Genomic DNA, 24483 nt, shown 5'->3' on the forward strand with positions numbered 1-24483 from the left:
CATTACTCTGAACTATTGACCCCAAATATTTAAACTCATCCACCTTCACCACCTCTACTCCTTGCATCATCACCATTCCTCTATCCTCCCTCTCATTCACACAAATATATTCTGTCTTAGTCCAGCTGACCTTCATTCCTCTTCTCTCTAGAGCATATCTCCATCTCTCCAGGATCTCCTCCACCTGTTCCCTACTCTCACTACAGATCACAATGTCATCTGCAAACATCATAGTCCACGGGGACTCCTGTCTGATCTCATCTGTCAATCTGTCCATCACCTCACCACAGTTACACTACCCTCGTACAGATCCTGTACCACTCTTGCATACTTTTCTGACACTCCCGACTTCCTCATACAATGCCACAACTCATCTGAAGGCACCCTGTCATATGCTTTTTCTAAGTCTACAAAAACACAATGCAACTCCTTCTGACCTTCTTGGTACTTCCCCTTCAACACTCTCAGAGCAAACATATATATATATATATATATATATATATATATATATATATATATATATATATATATATATATATGTATATATATATATATATATATATATACACATATATATATATATATATATATATAGATATATATATATATATATATATATATATATATATATATATATATACCTATATATATATATATATATATATATATATATATATATATATATATATATATGTGTGCACACATACTGAATATATATATATATATATATATATCTATATATATATCTATATATATATATATATATATATATATATATATATATATATATATATATATATATATATATATATATATATATATATATATATATATATATATATATATTTATATATATATATAGATATATGTGAAATAACATAGTTTATAGTGATAAATGCTCCAGTGCTGCTTTTGCAAACTCCACATAACATCTGTTGGTCTGGTCATTACTAGCAATTACAAGGAAAGTAGTTAAAATAAATTGGAAGAAAGATTCACCTCCTGGATATAACGAAGTCTAAAAAATTAACCACTGTTTTATGCCAAAATGAAATGTGTATTATAACTATGAATACAAATTAAAAGAAATATTAAATATCGAGAAACACTAAAGTCACTACTGGAAGAATATAACTAATTGTCAACTGTAATACAATTAAGCTATATTCAGAAATGATACTGTGAGGTTTAAACTTGGTGTACACCTTACAGTAACAATTTTCAATTCAGAGACATTGTGGTGCATCTTCACCGTTGGCTGTCTCTGCTACATACCACATATGAAGATGAGGCATTCCAGGGAAGCAGCCTATGTTAATTACCCATGTACTTTCTCCCAGAAATGTCTGGGGTAAAGCTATTTATATTGCTTGGTTGCATAGTTTACCTTTGCTGCCAGTGTTAAAGACATGGCCAAAAGTTCACAGTATCCTGATCATGTTATTGGTAAGTGCCAGGAAGTTTTTCAGACAGGTAGTGCTGGGCATGACCACATGTGTGTATGTTTGTGTCTGGCTATGTAAGTGTACATAGAGGTATGAGTGGTATAAAGTTAGTGTGTGCATATGTGTGTGGGGGTCAGTGTCTTCCTTTCACAGCATGGGACAGTTACGGGATAGGTAGGGTAGTGATGTGTGTGTGTTTGTGTCCATGGGTGAGATTTGAAAGGGGAGGCTGTATATGTTTGCATGCATGAATGTGTGAATGTGTGTGTGGGATTGGAGCTGGGGGGGGGTCTCATACAGTCACACTCTTGTAGACCAAAGAGCAAATCCTACAACATTGTGGGGAACACTAGACACCAGGGATAACGCTTTATATTGTGCTTTAATGGTACTTAAACATAATAGAACAAACTTTGCACCATGCGGACATGGAGTTTGAAGAACAATAGACCCCAGGATATCCATCTATACTGGGCCTTAAAGGCACTTAAAACGTAATTGAACAAGGTTTTGCAGTACAAAAGATGTGAAGAATGGGGAAAACTAGACAACAGGGACACTCTATATAGAGTGCCTTAAAGGCAGTTGAAAAGATTCAAACCTTGTTGCAACAGCATAGTTGTCCTCTGTACCATCACCAGACACCAGAGCTACATATAAAATCCAATAAAAATATTGGAAATAAGAATAAGGGAGGAAAGTTTCAAACTCAGCACCCGTGATGCAAAAAACAGCTTGTCAGGGAGGACCCTTCATCTATTGCACTAACTCATAGGTTAGACTATCAGTGTAGTCTTTACATATAAAGAAGTATGACTCTATAATGTCTTGCACCAGTCTATGATCGCAACAGTCCTTCAGTTATGCGGGAAACAACTCCTATGTGAGACAGCTGCAGGAGCATCCTGTAAAATCAGGGACAGTTGACAGAGGCGGAGTATCTTCATGGGGGGAGGCTTCAGTACAAAGCTGGGAGGATAGCTGGATGATCCTATGGAGAATATTTAGAGTATTACCAAGACTCACTTATAAAGTTAATAGAGCTACAGGTCTAGCTTTGTGATACACTTTATGGTCAATAAGAAGTTTGAAACTTTAGTTTCTGGCATTAAATTACATTTAAGGATACATGACTTGCGATGGCTAGAACAAAATTAAGAACAGACATTGGGCATGTTTTGTCAGTTTACGGACAGTTAGGAGATGTGTGTGTGTGTGTGTGTGTGTGTGTGTGTGTGTGTGTGTGTGTGTGTGTGTGTGTGTGTGTGTGTGTGTGTGTGTGTGTGTGTGTGTGTGTGTGTGTGTGTGTGTGTGTGTGTGTGTGTGTGTGTGTGTGTGTGTGTGTGTGTGTGTGTGTATGTGTGTGCGTGTGTGGGTGTCTATAACCATTTGAAATGTCATGACCTGCTAGATCAAGTCCCAAAAAGAGGAGACTGAGTGACCGAAAGACTGGACTTACATATACTAAGTCCAAAATGCCACTTTTCATAATATTCCCTTTTCTCCAAGGTATGACAATTTCAGAGTTAGTATATAAAGGTTTGATAGGTAGGGAGACTTGCACCCACATCGAGTGGTGCCTTCCCTGCAAAATGAAGTTTTAAGAAGAACAGCGATTTTTCAAGATTTGCTCTTTTCCTGTGTTTTTTTGGCCATTTTATTTTTTATCCATTTATTTTTTTTGGTTTATCAGCATTCAGCATTTCTAGTGCCAACATTTTAATAGGGAACCATCTATTTGTGTGTTAATATGTGTGGGAGAGTGAATGGGTGGGTTCCTGTGCAAAGGTCTATAGTGCTTGACTAATGCAGGAAGTTCTAATTTGCACTAAAAGTCATTAATGGCTGCACACCACACAATGAGGGTTAGCAGTGCCCTATATAGATACAAATTCCTAGAGAACAGTCAGTGGAACCCTCCCAGGCTTCCCTGCTGCATTGCAGGCAACTCATCTGTGCACTGTTGCAATGGTAATTCAGCTGAGTACTGAACAGCATTGCCACACTTTTTAATCCCAAATCCTCAATAGAATAAAATCCCTTTGCTAACCTTAGAGCAAACGATGATCTAATTTGCCCACCTCCTAACAGTATATATGGTTTAACCTGTACAATGGACAGTCAGTTTCCCAACATTTCTTCAATCAACCTGATTGACATGGGCATCCTGAGACAATGTAGTGCTTGCCTCATGTATACTGGCAATTGTTTGCTCCTACAGCAAAGCAATGCAGTATGTGAGAGATGTAACCATACTGTGAAACTGGAAACAGTTCTCTCACATAACAATAAAAGAGACATCAAACAGGTTGTCAGCACACACACACCTCTCCTCTCACACAAGATAAAGTCATGACACATAAACCCACATATGTGGAGGTACTCACTAAGATCCTACCAAAATCAAGGGATCTCCCCAGTGCAAGCAATTCATACATACTAGAGCACAACCAAAATCTACTACGCATAACAACACACATACCAGTGTCTCAGCAAATAAGCCTGTAAGGCAGAATATCTGAAAGCCAAATGTCCTGGTCATAGGAGATTCCATAGTGAGATACACAGATGCCCCCCTCACTAGGCTGGACAAGGAGAAGGTCATGGTCAGCTGCCTGTCAGGTGTCAGGATCCATCAAATCATGCACGCACTCAAGTCACTCAACAACAATTGCCATTATGACGCTGTCATAGTATATATCAGAGTGAATGACTTCAGATGTCCTTCCCTGGGTTATATGGAGAGAGACATGACTGAACACTCAGATTATGTGTCCCAGGCTGGTATGTCCCTAGCCCAAAGCAGCAGTCTATCTTCACCCAGGATAATGCCACAGTATAAAAAACATGATTGACTGCTACAATTGGCTTAACGTTAGGGGGAGCTAGTATCCAACTGGGAAGATATGGTCAACAGAGCATGCTGCTTTGTCAGAGATGGTCTTCACCTGTCTCCTCTAGCTGTTTGAATACTGGCAAAAATGCTTGCCTCCCTCATAGTGCCTTTTTAGGCAATACCAAAACAAAACTTCTGATGTAAAAAATTCTTTACTGGCAAATTCAAGGTTATGCTGCTTAATGCTAGAAGTCTAAACATGAAACTGCACTCCCTGGAAGCTCTCCTCACCTTGGAAGATGCTTATGTCTGTGCAGTCACTGAGATGTGGTTCAGGGCTGTGAAAGGCATCCCAGCTGTGAAAGGCTACAATGCCTTCCACACATTCAGATTTAAAATGAGCATGAAATAACCAAAGGTTGAGGTGTATTCATCTTCATAGGTTCATGGGTGTGTACTAGGCCAATGGCCCTGTAGCCTTTACAAGCCTAGCCCATAGAAGTGCCCTGGCATTATGCCATCATTAGTTCCTGGTGCCTCTATCAAGTTGAGCCACTGGAGTGATCCCTGGGGGAACTTTCTATTTCCCATCCACTCATCAAGATTTCTCTTGAAAAGGGCCAGTGAGGTGCTCTGCTTGACATGTATGGGAAGTATATTCCAGAGCATGGGCAGTCTCTGGGTTATGAACCTGTCCCTCCAGCATGTTCTGTTGATTGTGGTAATGAGGTCGAGGACCCTGGAGCATGTGGTGTGGAGGGATTGGTATTTCTTTAGGTGTAACATTTCTAACAGGGCTGGGTCAGACATGGCTTTGTAAGTCAAGCTGATATCGCCTCTTAATAGACGATATGAGATAGAGAAAAGCTTGAGTTTTTTTTAATCTGTCCATGTAGGGCATGTGTTTAAGGGCTAAGATCCTCTTCATAAAGGTACTTTTGTGGCCTTTCCAGCTGTTGCAGGTGTTTAGTGAGATATATGCCAAATGGGGCATTATACTCAATGATTGGTCTAATGAGGGAAGAGTAGAGAGAGATGATGACCTCTTTCTTCCTTCATTAAAGTCAAGAACACCTTGAGACTGGTCAGACAGTATGACTCTCTTGAACTACACCTTGTCTAATTAATTATAGGCAAAATAACCTATCACATCATTGCTAGCTATTGGTCCCCCACCATGCAGCAAGAAAAGCACATTGCCTACCTGGACTTATTAGAGTCACTTGCCATACAACCCAACACCTTAGAAATGGGAGATTTCAATTATCCTTCCATCAACCAGGTGACATACATGAGCATGAACATGTTTGCCCAGAGGATCCTGGACTTTGTCAATCTAAATGCTCTGGAACAGATAGTCAGCACCCACACAAGGGATTCAAATGTCCTAGACATCGTATTCACCAACATGGGGGGGGGGTCACTGCACTCCCCCTTGTGTGATGCCCTCCCTGATAAGGTTGGACCATAAATCATCCAAACTGAAAATAACTATTGGACCAATCACTACCACAGGAGAAAAAAAAACTAAATAAAAATTCCAAAACAAACTACAGCCTACTAAGGGATGGCAAAAAATATTTTATACCCTCTCACAATCATAGACATCAATGACTCTTATGCAGAGGTGCACACAAATGCCATGTATATACACTTAAACAACTGTATAGACTCAGCTGTACCTGACTGGATTAAAACCAGATCCTCCTGAAAAAACAAGCTGCCGTGGTGGACCTCAAGTATAAACAGATCATATAACAAAAGGAAGAAACTGATGTCTAAGAACAAGAGGGAATTGACACAGCAGAGGAAGTTTTCCCTCCACAGCTTGAACAAACAAATCTGAAATCTTGTACATTCCTCTAAACTAATTATGAAGCTAAAATAGCACTCTTAGCTAAGGATAATAAGGCATTCTTTAACTACATCCGAAATCTAAAAGAGAATGCCCAGCTATGTGTTAAACTGGTAGTAGATGGTACCAGTCATACTGTACCAGAGGAAATTGCCAATCTGCTAGCTGACAGATTTGGCACAAACTTCACGCCCTTGTCCCTATCAGCCATACCCCAAAGCATACCTGACAGCAACCTTTGCCTAGCATCTCTAGAGATCAGGTCATATCTGTTCTCTCCAAGGCCAAAAACACAGCCTCAGTGGCATCAGTTAATATCTCAGGTTGCTTATTAATCAATGTAAAACAGGACCTGGTGGACCCACTTGGTGTACTCTTTAATGACAGCCTGAGAACTGGCTTTACTCCAGCAGAGTGGAGAACAAAACAGTAATCCCCTTGCACAAAGGGGGGGGGGTGGAGCTTCAACTGACCCTGGGAACTATAGACCCATAAGTCTAACCAGCCTCATCTGCAAAGCCTTGGAAAGAGTCATCACATACCTTATCAACAAGGACATAGGTGACCTTCAAATTCTAGACCCAACCCAGTTAAACTTTGTTAAGCATAGATCATGCTTATTGTTTCACTGTACAATTGTGTACTGGGGGATTAGTTTTTCCCCTATGTCAGGAAGACCAACCTCCACCTACCAGGATGCTAGGAATACAGGCATACGCCACACACCAAACCTAGTAGACTTCTTTGAGAAAATCAACAAAACCTGGATAAAGGTAAGACAGTGGTTACTGCCGATCTTGGCTTAGCCAATGTTTTTGACACAATCTCCAAATCAGGTATCACTGAGAAACTCTCCCAGCTGGGAATTAACCCTTATATCACAAGATGGGTAGCCAATTTGCTCACAGAACACATGTTACAAAAGCTGGTGACTCCAACTCTACCAGCAGACCAGTCAAAAGTGGTGTATCACAAGTATCTCTGCTGGGACCTTTACTGTTTGGAATACATTTCTCAGGAGTTGAGGCTAAAGCAGACCACCTTTGGCTTACCAGGTACACTGATGATTGCAAATTGGGTGCAATCACTGAGTCCTCAAATGATGTTAACATATTACAGGAGGGGCTAAACCAGACAAATGACTGGCGCCAAAGCCATTGTCTAAAAACTAAACCCCAAAAAGTGCATTGTTATCCCATTTTGCAAAGCAGAATTCCCTACTAATTACAGTATTGACAGCACCCCCCTAAATTCAAACCCTGTGGTGCAAGATCTGGGAAAACAGGTAGATAGCAATCTGAACTTCAACCACCAAGTTTCCAAAGTGATAAGGAAAGCCTTCTGCATTGTGCAACTCATAAGTAAGAGCATCACAGCCAGGTCTAAGGATGTTATAACTCCACTGTACTCGACCCTCATCAGACCATTACTAGAGTGCAATCCTCCCTTCTGTATGTACCTCACCAGACACCTGCAGAAGCTAGGGAGACCACAGAGGTTTCTTATTAAGAAAATACAGGGCCTCCAAACCATGACTTACATGGATAGACTGAAAGCCCTGACACTGTACTCTGTATTGTATAGAGTGCTGAGAGGCAACTTGTGCCTGCCTACAGGGCAATCTGTGACCCTGTCTTGATGGAAATGCTGCACATCCACAAGTCAAATGACACAAATGTCACTCGTGCTAGGGATCTTAACCTAGCCTGTGACATTAACAGAGCATGCTGGAGAGACAGATATATCTCCTAGAGATTGCTGCTACTCTGGAATAAACTTTCATTTTACGTGAAGCAGAGCTTCTCACTTACCCTATTCAAGTGCAACCTAGACAAATGGATGAGAGACTGCAAATTTATCCAGGGGGTGGCACCCATGTCTCTCATGGATAGGGGTAGCCATTGCTGATAATAGACTTGCTCTGCAAATTACATCCATCTAACCAAGGACAATTCTGGCAACTTGGGATTAACATGGTTAGGCTTGTAAGGGCTCTAGGTCTGCAAGCCTAGTAACCTCCTATGAACCTATGAACATATTAGATAGAAATATAAACAAATGGTTTATACCAGATGGACTTGGATAAATAGAAACACTTAATTTAGATAGATTTTATTATTTATATTATTTTACATTTGTTGACCGGGAAAAGTCTGACTGAGCTACAAAATAGCCATTTTTCAGCAGAGTCCCAGGGAGAAAAGCTCCAGGAACATTTTACAATATGATAAAAAAAGTTACATATAGAATACAATTTGTAGATAGTATAATATGTAAAAACAGAAAGTACAAAAATATGAACAGAAAAAATGCAGATATGTATCCCAGAAAAGTACATATTTAATGCCAGTTAGAATTTGTTAGGCCCAGCTTTGGCCAGGTAGAACAGATAGAACTAGTTAGCCACATATGGTTGCAATTTATACTGCTAGATTTTCTAGGGTCTGTTACTTTGATCTGCAACATAGCAAAATTGCCTTGAACTCTTGTTGTTGGATCTAACTTGGAAAACGTTCTCATTCCCATCTAGAAAGTAATGTTTTTACCCATTTTGTGCATTAGAGAGTGCTAGTACTGATTGGAAGATAAGGACATAGGAATTGCAGGGACCATGCAGTGACCATAAGATGTCTAGCCATATACACCTTTAAGAAGACGCACATAATAGTTCTTACCACCCTTTGTGAGTGCCCAAATCCCAAATCAAGTAGACTCATACATCATAACCATGGTATAAATTTATGTCTATCCATACAATAATCAAGACTAGCCTTAAAGACACAAAAGTAGTGCTTTGCTTGACATGTAGTGGTCTGAAAATATGTTGTGTTACGAACTTATCCCTCCAGTGACTCTTGTTTGTTTGTTGGTGTGAATTTACATCCCTGGTACTAATGTTTGTAGAGTTGCTGGTTTTGCAAAAAAGTAGTGAGTTAAATAAGACTGGGTTTTTCATGGGTAGAAAAGAAACACACGGGTCACCATAATGCGGCTGGTAGTGTACAGAGTACAGGGACAGGTGTGCTAATCTATTAAAATAGTTGAAGCATTTAAAGTTGAATTTTTATGGTTAAAATTATTGGGGCTTTTCCCATTGAGCAATATGCTTTAATTTGTACATATCAAAGGAGGTAATATATTCAATGACGGGCCTAATAAGAGAAGAGGAGAGTGGCAAGATATCTTCTTTGGATCTTGAAGAAATCCCTTTGGAAATACATTGGGACGGATAGAAGGATTTCCTGACTATAATGGAAACCTGATGATCAAATGAGAGATAGTTGTACACATAAGTATCAGGGCTTGTTACAACCATATATGTTCAAATAGGAGCACCACGTATAATAAAGTATGAGGTGGGAGGAGCTTTCTTTGCCAGATGCTGTGATACTGTACTTTATTGCATTTCAGTTCATACTGCTTACAGTACATGACATATGGGCATATTCCACTCGCTTTTGGAATTCTTTAATAACAGTGAATGAGCAGATCACAGTGTCTAGCATGTGGTCTTCAGCAAACTTGACCAGCCAAACTTCAGAAATATTGGCTTATATGTCTTCTAAATAAATACCAAACTAGGCAGGACCCAGCACTGATCCCTATGACAATGCACTAGTTAAAAAAGTTATGTTAAAAGGGGGTAATAACAAGTGTCACTACTTCAGATCTCTTGGTTTGCAATCCTGTGGACAATGGAGAGGTTTTCAATAAGTGCATCTAACTTGTCAATAATACCAAAATCGGAGATAGTGCCAAAACCCTTGACCAGGTCAAGATAAGAAGTGTGCACTGCCCACTGCCTCTGTAACCTTTTCAAGGTTTACTATTCTCAGGAGACAGGACCTGCCCTTCACAAAGTCAAACTGAGTGGGGTCTAAATTGTTTAAGTTGCCTATATCTACATAAATAAGGTATGCTATTGTACATCCCATGGCTTTGCATGGTTGCCACTGCACTCTCTAAAGCTAAAAACATGGCTTTAGTGAGGACTGACAGTATACTAAGTTGCCTCTTAAACAGCTTAAATCAGAACATATCAGGCCCATTAGGATCTCCATTGTCTCCACAGTACAAACCATCAGTCTCATTCACAATGAGACCTGTAGTGCACTTGCTAGAATCATTGTCAAACATTATGTTATCTGCATTACACTAGTTAGAATCATTGTCAATTACTACATGACCTGCAATTTACCAGCTAGAATCACTGTTCATCACTCATGAATTGCACTTCACTGACCTGGGAAATTGCAGACCCATAAGTATGACATGTCTTATATATAAGAAACTTACCACTTGGCCACCCTGGAGGCATTTGCCCTTTGTCCCACTATAGCGCAATCTTGGAGTCGGTATATATATATATATATATATATATATATATATATATATATAGAGAGAGAGAGAGAGAGAGAGAGAGTTGGAGGAGGATGTGGTGAGCTTTAATTGCTTTGTTGTGTGTATGTTGTCCTGGTGGCCAAGTGGTTAGTTTCCTGGTGAGCATTTTTGCTGGTTTAAGGTTTCGCTTAACTGACGATTCAATACTGTCATCTCAATGAAATGGGATTCGCTTTTATGGGGTTTTGATATTCTGAAGTAGACCGATTGTAACATGTAACTGAGTTTTGTAAAGCTCTTCTGTAATAAATTAAGTTTTGAAGTGACAGCTCAGGTTTTTTTAATATTTTGCAGTCTTAGATTTGGCAGGGTAAAACAGGGTAGGGCTTTACTTTTTTGTACCAATATTTGTAAAACGCACTATTTTCTGCTAAATATTCTGAGACTAATGAGACATGTGGCCAAATTTTCACTATTCCATATTTTTCATCTAATCAGAGGTTTAATAATGAAGAATTGGCTTCTGTTTTGTCTCAGCGTATTTGTTACCATCAACTACCCATGCGTCATACATTTCATGAACTCCATCAGCTGCATGAAACAAAAATATCTTAAAGTGTGCATTTTCAGTTAAAGATACTGGTTTGGTAAATTGCTCTTACCTTTGTACTCCTGTGAACCCAACAGATTGAAATGTACTTCTGGTTTAAAAAAGTAAAAACTGGAGCACCACAATAACAATAAAAAAAAAAAAAAAAAAACAAAGGTAATGACTTCATGTAGTACTGACAGTTTATTTCAAACTTTCTATCATTTCTATTCAAAAGCATTTTGTGACAATTTGACAGTTAATATCAGCAGAGAGTTTCATACTATACACATTAAAATACTGTAACCGGTCCATTCTTGAACAAAACTCGCCAGTGAAATCCTATATCACAAATCTGTTTTTTTTTCAGCTAACATTCTCTTGTTTGATGCAAACTTGTTTGTGCCATTTTTGCTCAACCTCATATGATCTAGGTAGTTAGTGGCTCAGTGCAGTTGCTGTCCACAGAAGTAATATTTTGTTAGGCTCAGCTGCATGGTATTTGTAATGTTATTATTGTTACTCATAGAGAGAGCATGACAGCTTGCATTATATTTTGATGATTGTTTTCTGGTGATGTACATCAACCTGTGAGAGAAACTAGTAAAAATAAGAAGATAGAAAGTATGTAACAGCTTGCTTCTCAAAATGCTTTTTAAGTGTTTTTTATTACTTTCATCATTAGTGTCCGACTCCACTCTTGTGTGTTACGAACATATACGACTCCACTCTTGTGTGTTACGAACATATACGACTCCACTCTTGTGTGTTACGACATATACGTCTCCACTCTTGTGTGTTACGAACATATACGACTCCACTCGTGTGTTACGAACATGTGCATATCAAACAGTGAATTTCTAGCTATGTTTGCTGGGGGTTTATAGGTAATGGTGTGCAGTATCACAGCCTCATAGTAGATCAAGTTAATTGTCCTCGCTTACAGTTAAAAGGCATGCAGTAACAATTTCTAATCCATGCAAATGAGATGACAATATTCAAAGAAAAGATGTGAAATACCAGAGGACATGCAGGCACCATTTGGTATTAAGCAGCCAGAATTCCCCACCATTACCAGCATTCATGTTGTAGAGCTCAGTTCACAGTCATGGTTTATGCTGTTTGTTATGAGTGTGAATTATTATGATCCAGTGGGGAGGCTGTGTACTCTGCCCTCAGCCAACTGGCTAACACCATGGCTTCACCAACTGTCATGAGGAGGCAAATGTGTAAATTACAGTCCTGAGAATAAATACATGGAATAATCAAAAATTATTGGCACAGTGTTGCAGTAATTAACATTGCCACTTGACATCAAGAGGTTCTCCAGTTTGATTCTAGGCTGGGTTGCCTTCTATGCAGAGTCTGTATGTCCTCCCTGCATTTGTATAGGTTTCCTCTGGGTGCTCCTGTTTCTTCCCACATTCCAAAGACATGCATCTGGAGAATTTCTCCCTGGGCCTCTTCTGAAAATGGGTTCTGTCTCAGTCAGTTTTTCCTGGTAAACAAATGTTAAATACATAATTATTGCAGATAAAATATGTGTATTGTAAAACTTGTGGTAGGTTTTGTGCCTGAAGTCATAATAATAATAATAATAATAATAATAATAATAATAATAATAATAATAATAATAATAATACATACACAGATGAAGTATACCGGTCTGACTTAAGTAATACAGCAAGTCAGTAAGTCACAACAGAAAACTGTGACATCCTTTGTTGCCAACAATATCAAACCTTCAAGAACAGCTAAGCATGAAATGCTGGACCATAGTCAGCAATCAGTGACTACTGATGGATTAAACCAAAGATTTTGATGCACATTATAAAGCCATATATTTATTCACGATCCTTCATTGATATAAAGCACCCCCCCTATCTTAGTTGAATTTATTGCTGTCAATGGCCTGGTTACCTTGCAGTTTTCAATTCTTCATTCCTTTTCTAATATTTTCTTCTTCTTTATGTTCAGTAGAAGGAGACTGGAGAAAAAACAAAGCTCAACTTGTAGTTTTCTGAGTCATCAAAATGTTTGACTGACGCACTCATAATGAAAGAAAATACTTGGTCCTTACAAATGCAGTAATGTACAAAGAAGCATGTATTCCTTATAAGCGAGGATGCCATAACTGACGGAGATGGTATAATATGAGGATTTAGATACTGTGCAGCAAAATGACCTTTTATACGCTGGTATCCAAGGGAGGTAGAAATTCTTTCTGCATTATATGGATATCGCTTGGATAAAATCCTGGAATGCATAACTTGAACAAGAAAGAACAGAAATCTAAGAAATCCTAAAACATTTCTTTAAGAACAGGGTTAGTTGCAAAAGAGCTTAAGTTCATTAGACTAGCATAACATTAGATGCTGTTCTTTGATGTGCAGTACTCTTAATGTATATTAGGCTAAATTGTTTCACTAAGCTTAAAAAAATAACTGTTTATCTCTTGATTAACTTTATTTCCGCATACATACAGCTTGTCTTTCCATTCTTAGCTGTAATTATTCACCGACACCCTTTGCGCATAGGCCACATATGAAAGGAAACACTGTAATCAACATACCGATACAATGACAAAGTTAAACAAATATTGTTCTTAGAATGGCTTTGTTATTAAGGAGAGGTCTATCAGACAGGAAATGCCAAAACAAACAAGAGCAGATTAATAGCTCATACATGTCATGTACTCACAAGTTAGTGTTTTATTAATTGCAAAAAAATTAACTACTTTACCCAGACTTGTGTAATGGATTTGTATCAATGGGCAATGAAAGCAAATTATGCATGTGTGTTTGTGTATTTTGCTCTTTACCACCACTGTTGTGTGATCTTAGAAAGTGTATATTTAGAGATGCAGGGATGTGTGTGTGTGTGTGTGTGTGTGTGTGTGTGTGTGTGTGTGTGTGTGTGTGTGTGTGTGTGTGTGTGTGTGTGTGTGTTTCAGTGGTAGTGGAGGAGCTGATGTTTGATAATTTGATGGAATAATATTAGACGGAAGTCTTGCTATGATGTCGTGCAACTATATGCATATAGACACAAGCACATGCACACACACACACACACACACACACACACACACACACATGTGTAATATATATATATATATATATATATATATATATATATATATATATATATATATATATCTTGCTCTCTCTACATATATATATATATATATATATATATATATATATATATATATACATGGTTCATTGATGAATGCTCAAACTTACTTAATATTGAATTAATGCTGAATATACAATATCAGCATTAAAAAGTTCGTAACTACATAAAATCAAACATCCTATTTCCTCTCCCTGTCTTCACACATCCTAGCCCCAACTCCCATAAAACTAGCCTCACATTTGTCTGAATAGTGGCAGTCTTAAGGAAGTGTTTTTTTTTTAAGTAAGGTGCAAGGTTAGAGTTGGGGAAAGGTGCAGGTTTAGGTTAACCCCTCTGCACCATCTTAGTACTCCCAGTGGCATAAACATGACTGCAACCACCTTGCTAATCATTAAAAGCAGAACCAACCTACTGGTTGGCTGCCTTCTTTTTGAACTCTAACATCCAAGTATCCTTCACTCCCCACAGTGAGACAAATAATGCATAACCCAAGCCAGAACCATAGAAGCCAGGCATCTGCTAGTCCTGTTCTTCCAACTCTGTCCACTAAACTGCATTCCACAGATCACAGCCTCACTGCTCTTGTCCCTAAATCGTGGCCTTCACTACCTCTCTGTCTTACTAAAATCACAGACTACAAACAGTTCGGACCTCAGTACAAACAATATTTAGTGGAACATTTTAAGTGCAAAAATTATGAACACAGGCCATGTCCCTTAACTCTATGTGTGCACAATTAAAATTCATCCCAAACACTTTACTGGCGTATCTACACCTTCTCTAACATGTGCTCGCTGCTCCCTTGTATGTTCTTCTACTCTCATCTTTCCTTTCAGCATCCATGTCTCTTGCATCTGATCTGTAATAATGCATGTCTTCCTATCCTTTACTCCTTGTGTTCGCTTTTAAATTACTGCCTTCCATGCAATATTTTCCCAACACACTCATTTACCCAGTGTCTTCCCATTTGCTGTACATTTATTATCAGGCATACACCAGCTCTACATATGCATTCCTGTACCATAACTTTTATTCATTCTGTTCCACTTCTCTATAATGTGCTGTAACCATTTTTGCTAAGTATGCTTTTACTTTTTTGCTGCTTGTGCATTGTTTTCCATCACAACTTTATTATGCTTTCTGTAAATAACCTTATTTGTTTTTTGCTGTTAGTACTATATTTAAAACCAGGGCTGAACCTGCAATTGGTCAAGTTTGATCAGTGCTCTATGTCTGTAAGTAAAATGGAAGTAAAATAAAATAAAAAAAGTTTTTGTTTAATAGTGGTCCTGTTAGGAAAAGTGGTTGCTGTAAGATAATGTCAACGGTTAGGACTAGTGTCAGCATACATAAATAAGATGGAGCAGTGGTGCCAGATAAACAGCGCCACTGCACAAGACATTCAGACATAGGCACTCACATCAAGCATGCAAAAACCTTACTCCATCTCCTTCACCAGCCCTTATTGTAACCCACAAACAATCGCTCAAACACTGTCACACACACAACATCAAACACGCACAGCACTAAATTCATCCCATTTTCTAGTCCTTACCCTAACCCATGCAAACTCTGTCACCTCCTGTTACCTAGCAACTACACGTACATATTTCCAATAAATGATGTTGTACTTTCAATAACCCCTGAATTCAAGAACCAATAAATGTGATTGTCTATAATAGCAAAATAACTGCTGACATTATGTGCATTCATTTAATATATATATATATATATATATATATATATATATATATATATATATATATATATATATATATATACACACACACACACACACGCACACACACACACACACACACACACACACACACCATTTCACACAACCATAATTTCTGTCTACTAAACAGCATGTTAGACGTATGGTAACACTTGTTGCATTGATTCAGTGGTTTGTGATTTCTTGGAATGGGACCACTATTATATCAGCTGAATATTTACAAGTTGGTTATATGCGACTGCAGACATAGCTAAATATAGATAAAGAGAAAGCTGTAGATATTGATATATAACTATAGCTATAAATATATGTCTTGTACTCTAGGGAGCACATTTTATGCAAGTTTATTTATTTATTTATTTGTTTGTTTTACATCTGTTTACTGGGATAGTCCAATTGGTCCAACGGCCCATTTTCAGCAGAGGCCCAGGGAGAAAAGCTCCAAAGACAAAAACAAAATATTGAAGTAAAACAGCAATTACAATATGCAGTTAATACAATATACAGTTACACAGTATTTACCAAACACACAGTAGAATCGTATAGCAAGTCATGTAATATTAATGCAAACAGAAAGCAAATTAGGATAGTAGATAGTTGCTGCAGATACAATGTATGCAGATTTTACAGTAATTCCTAGTTTTAGAGAATGAAGAGCTACACTCTCAGCAGAGACAGTTTCAGATGCAAAGAGGTCAGAGGAAGAGGAGATTTAGTTGTGATTTGAGTTAAGAAAGAATGTGAAAAGTGAGGTGAGAGAAAGTTATCCAGGGGTGATACAGTAACCGAGCCATTTATTGTTTAGATTGTCTTTAAGAAGGAGTTTGAATTTGGAGGGAGTAGAGGTATTTAGTATATATTGGGGGATGCAGTTCCATATTTTTGTGATTTGGTTTCTGTATAAGGAGTCACTAAAAGTGTTGCTGGATTTTGTAACTTTTAGAAGTAGGTTGTTGGATGAGCAGAGGGTACAGGCAGTGTTATTGAACTAGGTTCATTAGAGCTGGACAGGTTTTGGGTTAATGTAAGATGTTGTGAGCAACTGTGAGTTGGTTAAGTGGTAGTAGGTTTGATAGCTCAAGCCAGTGCAGCTGTTTCAGGGTTGCACAGTGAAGTGTTATATTTTGGAGGCCAGCAGCAAAATAAGCTATTTTATTGTAGCAAACTTCTATTTTAGACAGTTCAGATTTTCTAAGAATAGTAAAGATGGCGGAGGCATACACTAGTGTGGACAGAAGGTGTGTTCTGGCTATGGCATGTTGTGGATGGGGTAAGGAATGTTCTTGACCTGTACAGGCAGCCAAGCTTATTATGTACCATTTTTATGGCAAGGGCTATGTACTTGTCATATTTTAGGGAACAATCTATTGTGACATCAAGTAACTTTGTGCTATCTACTGGTTCACTTATACTGATGGAGGAGTGTATGTGAAGTGGGGTAGTGAGTTCTGTGGCTTTATTATTGGAGAATATTATTAGCTTTGTCTTGTTAGGATTTAGTATGAGTTGTCTTTCTATGAGGAACTGCTCTATATCTGAGAATGCACTCTGTATTTTAGATAGGAGTTCATGGATGGAGGGGGCTGTGCAGATGACAGTGGAATAATCTGCATACTGTATAATAGTAGATTGAGTGGATGCAGAACTAAGATTGTTTAAATAGATGGAGAAGAGTAGAGGCCCAAGAAAAGACCTTTGTGGGGCTCCTACAGTAACAGGTAGAAGGGTAGGGATTTCATCGTTCCATATAACAGCTTGCTGGCGACTGGATAGATAGCTGTGAAACCAAGTGATGGATGACAGTGAGTGATGGATAGAAGATGATTGTTGAAGTAGTCTTTGATGAGATACAATGTCAAACTCTTTTCACATATCCGAGAAAATGGAAGAGACAAAGTTGTAACTATTTCTAGGATGTTTGATGGTGTCTGTGAAACTTAGAAGGGCTGTTGTGGTGCTATGTCTTGCTTTAAAACCATGTTGGGATTTGGAGAGAAGGTTATTTTGTAGCAGATAGGCTAGCAGTTAAGAATATATGCATTTTTTAAGTATTGTGCTGACGGGGAAAGTATGGCAATGGGTCTATAGTTGGATAATTCTTTGGTTGGGCTACCCTTATGCAGAGGAATGATGTGGTAGAGTTACCAGAGTACTGGTACATATTGTTCAGCAACAGAGCGATTAATAAGTAAGGTGAGTGAGTATGAGATAGTCAGCTGCTAGTTTAAGAAATTCACTTGGCAGTTGATCTACTGCAAGTCTAGTGGGTTTTAGTTTAAGAAACAGTTTTCTATGTATGTTGTCTGACTGAGCTGAAATGAGAAGGTAAAAGATTGATGGTGCATGCTTAGAGGGGTGCAGTTATTGTTGTTTACTAAGGCCTGAATGGAGTTTATAAAATGTGAATTGAATTGGGCTGCTATGCTTATATTGGAATTAAGCACAGAATTAAGCACGGTTGGTAAGGGAGTATTGGTTTGTCCAGGATATAACAGTTGTTTAATGGAATGCCAATATTTCTGATGGTTGTTTTTATGTTTCTGTTGAATCAGGGTGAAGTAGGATATTTTGTCTCATCTAATTTGTTTGTTGGCTAAGTTTCATGTTTGGCGGAAGTTGTGGAGGGAATTGTGGGTTTTAGATTACTGATAGTTTAGCCATGCTCTGTCTCTCTGTTTCATTCTGTTTATGGTGGCTTTAGTTAGTCAATGAGCTTGTGTGGCTTTGCAGTGTAGTGTTCGAATATGGAGTAGTAAGTTTAGGATGCTTAAGAATGAGTTGTTGAAGTAGACAACTGCCTCATCGAGGGAAGTTGTCTTAATGGAAACCAGTTTGATGTTTTAAGAGGGAATTAAAGGGTTCTATGGAGAAAGTTTTTTTTGTATGGATATGCTTATAGATGGTGGTTTTGGTTGAGTGTGCTTTGTACCTAGTGAGGTAGTAGGAGAATGATCACTAAGGGAGTCGGGGAAGCAGCCAAGCTGTGATCGTAGGTTTGGACGATTGGTGAGAATCCAAGCTTGTATGGAATGTTTACTATTGTGTTTGTAGATTCCTGTAGGTGTGGAGATAAGTTGGGAGAAACCAAATAGGTTGACATAATTTGCTGGATTTATGGAGGTGCATGTGGTTCAGTCAAGATTAGAGTCACCTAAGATTATTGTTTCTTATTATTGATTGTATGTAGTAGATGCCAAGCTAAGCAGATTTTCCAGGGGGGAAATTTACTGCTATGATGATGATGGACATACAGATGTTAAGTTGAAGATGTGAGATTAAGATGTCATAGTCATTAGCTTCAAATAGGGTAGTGTATAGCTGTTGCAGGTTAAGGTTGCTCTTATATATATGATTGCTAAGCAGCTGCCCCACTTGTGTATTATATCCTTTGGGCAAGAATTCAATAATTGTTGCGTTGTCTGGGGAGTATAGTGACAGCGCAGCTTGGATTTCAGATATTTTCTTTAGAATACTTCTGAGGTTATAGTTTAAGATTAATAGGTCAAAGGAATTGTGTGTGAAGGGTGAGTAGTTTAGCATTGTAGAGTTTTGTTGTACGAGGAGTGTCTGAATTTGTGGGTTAGTTCCTGGATTAGAATGAATGCCACCACTGAGATAAAGTAGCTAGAACTTGATTAAGAAGCTGTGTCAGGGCTTGACAGTGAGCATATAGGTCCTGCACAGGATGTGTAGGGGTATATGATTGGGAGGGTATTTTAGTGTGAATAGTTGGGTGTGTTTTTGAACAAATGTGGTGATATGCTGATTTAGGTGAGCAGGTAAGATGTAGGAGGGATGACAGGAGTAGTTGGTGTGATTATATGCAGGATTTGGGGATAGTGAAATGAGATAAGGTGATAAGTTGTGAGCAGAGTGATGAGTAATGCACTAGGTAGTAGCATGTTGAGATATGAGGGGTTAGATTGGTGAAGAGAGACATGTGATGTATGTAAAGCTATCAGTTTGGGTTTAAAGGAACTAAGGATAGAAAAGAGTGGGATAGCTGAGAAGAAAATATAGAAGAGTAGGATAGTGTGAGCATAAGTTGGCATACATAATCTATGTGATACTATAGTTGCCAATTTATCAAACAAAACACAATGCCAAAGCATTTTTGGCACAGTATGCTTCATACCCTTAAACCCCCAATGCGGGGTCTATATCAGATAATGGAAATTTTAAACACTTGAACAGCATATGGTCGAGACCATATGTTCAAACTCCTAAAAGTTCGAAAATTAAATAAAAAAAAAAACAGAAAAAAACCTACCTGAAAGCTTAAGCAAGGTAGCAAGCTTAGGCAAGCCCCCCTGCACCCCCACACCCCCCAATCTGTAAATATATCGAGATCGCACTACAGTGCAGACAATGGAAAACTTCCATTTTAATACACTGTATGGGGATCTCCGTTGAAATGTTCAAACATTAAAAAGTTTGATCATATGGTGTTGACCATATGACGTTTGAACTTTTAAAAGTTCGACAACGTGATAGGAACCTCTCCCAATGTGTGGGATCTACCAATATCACATTTTTTCCTCTTTTTCTAAATTAGTCCATGCATGCTTAATGACAGCAAATATAGAAATTAAGTTTTGGGAAAAGATCCTCATGTCAGGTTAGGACAGTGCACAGACTTACTATAACAAATAATTTATATCAGGCTAAAATGTTTGTTAAGGAACACTACAGCCTACCAGATGTTTAGGGTCTATATCACATAGTCGAAGTATGACAACGTTGAACCTTATATGGTCGAGACCATATGTTCGAAGTTGTCATTCTTCAAATGAAAAAAAAAAAAAAAAAGAAATAACTTGTCTGATACTTGTAAGCAGAAGGACAAGCCCCCCTGCACCCCCCACACCCCACGCTCTTTAAATATACCAACTGCAAGACCGCGCTACACTCCAGTAAAGGGAAAATTCCCTTTACTGCATTATAGTGTGGTCCCAGACTTAGTATATTTAAAGAGTGGGGGATTTGGGGGGTGCAGCCCGCCACAAGGGGGGTGCAGGGGACTTGATCCCTGCTTACAACCTTTTATTTTGTTTTCCCTTGTATTTTTTACATAGTCAAAGTTTTGTAAGTTTGAACATATTGGTTCGAACATATGGTGTTCGAACTTACAAAACTTCGACTATGTGATATAGACCCGATGTTTAAATAAGTTTGCTCTCATTTGCTACATAAACACTGCATTTGCATGAGTTTGCACTTGTTTTAGCATAAATCCACAGAGTTTGCAACCAGATACTGCTCTGCTGTATTTATCTGATCAAGCCAAGGCATCTGCTGAACTCTGCAAAACTTAAGTAGACTTTTTCATTGTATATTGCACTTTCGAACTGCATTTTTACCATATCACTGCTTATTTGAACTGTTTTCTTTTTTGGAAATTGTTGTACTTTGTTTGCTGTAGCATAGACTAGATTCATACTTGTTGAATCTAGTTCTGTTTGTATAACTTGAGCAATAAACTAGGCCATCTTTTCTTGGAGAGGGCTCGTCTACACCCTAGTAGCAGGAGTGCGCAGTTAGAACACATCTGATTGAAGGTTGCTGGAACAGAGCTCAGTTTTGAGCTTTCTTATTGGTTAATTTGTTTAAATCAGTTTGCTTTTGTTTGCTACATATGCACCACATTTGTGTGGGTTTGTAATTGTTTGTGCATCGTGCACTGCCATTGATGGTTACAGACGCAAACAGTTCTGCTTGCAAACATTCCATTAGTATTCTACTGGTGCTCCATCAGTGAGTTCTTGTGATTATCCCTCAGTGACAGGTGATACAGTCAGTGAAGCTCATGAGGTAACAACACAGATCATACCTACTAGCCCTTCATATTTTTTGTAGACTTCTCCTGTCCTCTACTTTACATGGTCCTTCCTGACCTCTCCCTACTTTCTGACCACATCAACTTACCTAGCATTATGAACAGACAATTTCCCACAGTTTCTCCAGCTGGCCTTGTCAATATGGGCATCCTGAGGCAATGTAGCAATTGCCTCATGTACACTGACAACCCACTTCTTCCATTCCACACAAATTCATTATATGAGAGATGCATCTATATCAAGAATGTAGAATCCAGGCTCTCTTGCTCACCAGTCAGTTAATTTGCTACTAAGTAGGTCGCCAGCATGCACATCTCACTTCCTGCACCTACCAAACCAACAACTCATAAACCTACATATGTGGAGGTCCTTACCAGAAGCTTACCTAAACATCAGAGCTCTCCCAAACACAAACATAAGCATGATTCACATAGTGGGTCTATATTAAATCAGAAAAATGGCATTACAACGAATTCCGTTTCATTGCACATATAGACCAAAGTCTGAAAATAGTGAAGGCTCAGGCCAGCGATTTTTTCCCAGGGAAAAAAAATCACTTGGCCTGAGTCACAGCCTTGCCCTTTAACCCACTGTTATGCGATCTCAGAGTTGGTATATTTAGTTAGGGGGATGTGGGGGGTACAGCCCCTCAAGTTAGGGGGTGTGGGGTTTGAAGCCCCCCACTTAGTTATGTTGTAAATTGTGTATGTGTGTGTTTGGTGCTAGCAATTTCTTTCCCAGGGAAAGAAATCGCTGTTTTGACCATTTGCGGTTTAGTACATTCGGTCTTGAATTGTCATTGAAGAGGCGTTCGATGTAATGCCTGTTTGTGATTTTAATACAGACCCCCACATAATACATCCTGTGCAGAACATAGTATACATAATACAGCATATCACACACCAGTGTCTCACCAGTCAAGCCCCTAAGGCATAATAGTAAAACAAACATCTTAGTCATAGGCGACGCAATTGTGAGACACACAGATGTCCCTCTCACCAGGTTGGATAAGGAAAAAGTCATGGTTGCTGCCTGTCAGGTGCCATGATCCACCACATCACACACACACTCAAGTTTCTCAACAACAGGCACTGTTATGACTCCATTTTATTTCATGTTGGTGTGAATGACTTGAGATGCACCTCACTGGATTATATGAAGGGAGACATCTAGGATGATACCTCAATGCAAAGAAAAATTATTGTCTTCAACAATTGCCTTAGTTTCTGGTGTCATTAAAAGGAGATCCAGTATCTGTCAGCCTGGGATGACATGGATAACAGACCATGATGCTTTGCCAGAGATGGACTTCATCTGTCATCCCTGGTATTTTGGTTACTGACTAAGGCTATTGCCACCCCCATAGTGCCTTTTATAGCCAATGTCAAAAGAACAAAATTCCTGATGCAAAAATACCCTCTAAAAACAACCTCAAGGTTATGCTGCTAAACGCTAGGAGTTTAAACCAGAAACTGTGTTCACTGGAAGCAGTCCTTACCTTGGAAGATGCTGACATCTGTGTAGTCACTGAGACCTCTTTTAAGGCTGCAGAGACCACCCCAGCTATAGCAGTTTACATTTCCTTCCACCCGTTCAGACCACAAACTAAAGGCATGAGAACTAAAGGAGGTGATGTAGCATTAGTCATTAAAGATAACTACAGTGATTCCTTTGAATTACTTTAGGTGCAGTTAAATGTAGGTAAGACCCTTCTTCAGGTCATAGCCAGCTATAGGACTCCTCCATGAATCAGAACATCCACTCAGCCTACTTGGATCTACTTGAGCCAATCAAGATTTAACAAAGCACTGTGGTTTTGGGTGACCTTAATTACCCATCTGATGATTGGGTAAATTATACATGTTCTAACTCACTTGCCCAAAGGTTCCTGGACTTCATTAACTCCAGTGCCCTGGACCAGCTTGTTGACACACCCACAAGAGGCACTACCCGCAGTGTATGGCCATCCCTGGTGAGATATGACCATAAATCAGTCTCACTAGGAGTAACTATAACACAGGGCACCTCCCCCCCTTAACAGCAACTAGAAAAAAAACTTCTCCAAAGCCAATTACAACATCTTACATGACAGCATAAATAGGTTCCTAGCCCCTTCCCCCACTAATGGAACAGACACCTGTCCTTTGTTATACACCACTGCTTTATACGAACACCCACAATACCCAAACTCCAATGTCAGTGGTGAGAGATCTGGGCATACAGGTTGTATGTGTATATATAATATCAAATAAGATTAGCATTATGCATAATGCATTGCATACATAATGTGAAATCTGAAAACTTTAAAAAGTTTTTATTTTTTATTATAGATAAAGTACCTGACAATGAGAAAGGGGGTGGCATTAAAACATTATTGAAAGCAAGGGAGACTATTTGGCAACTTAGACTTGATGCTACAAAATTTCCTGGTATTAATGCGTGTTGTTCTATTGCAAGTATTTTAAAATTTAGGGCTAATCTTATCTGATATTATATATACACCCATTCATATTTTTAAAAAACACTGTCTGTTGTTATTTTTATGCAAAGTGTTGAAAACTTGTTTTATGTGCATCATGTAGATTTAGGAATGTTGTCATTGTTTCTGCAAAAGTTTAAAAATGACAAGGGAACTGATTATAGGATTTTCAATGGTTTAGGTAGTAATCTTTATTACATATTTTAATTAGTTAGTATTATTTAAGCA

This window comes from Protopterus annectens, chromosome 1.part1 (genome assembly GCF_019279795.1).
Source record: "Protopterus annectens isolate FY-2018-M chromosome 1.part1, PAN1.0, whole genome shotgun sequence".
NCBI lineage: Eukaryota > Metazoa > Chordata > Ceratodontiformes > Protopteridae > Protopterus > Protopterus annectens.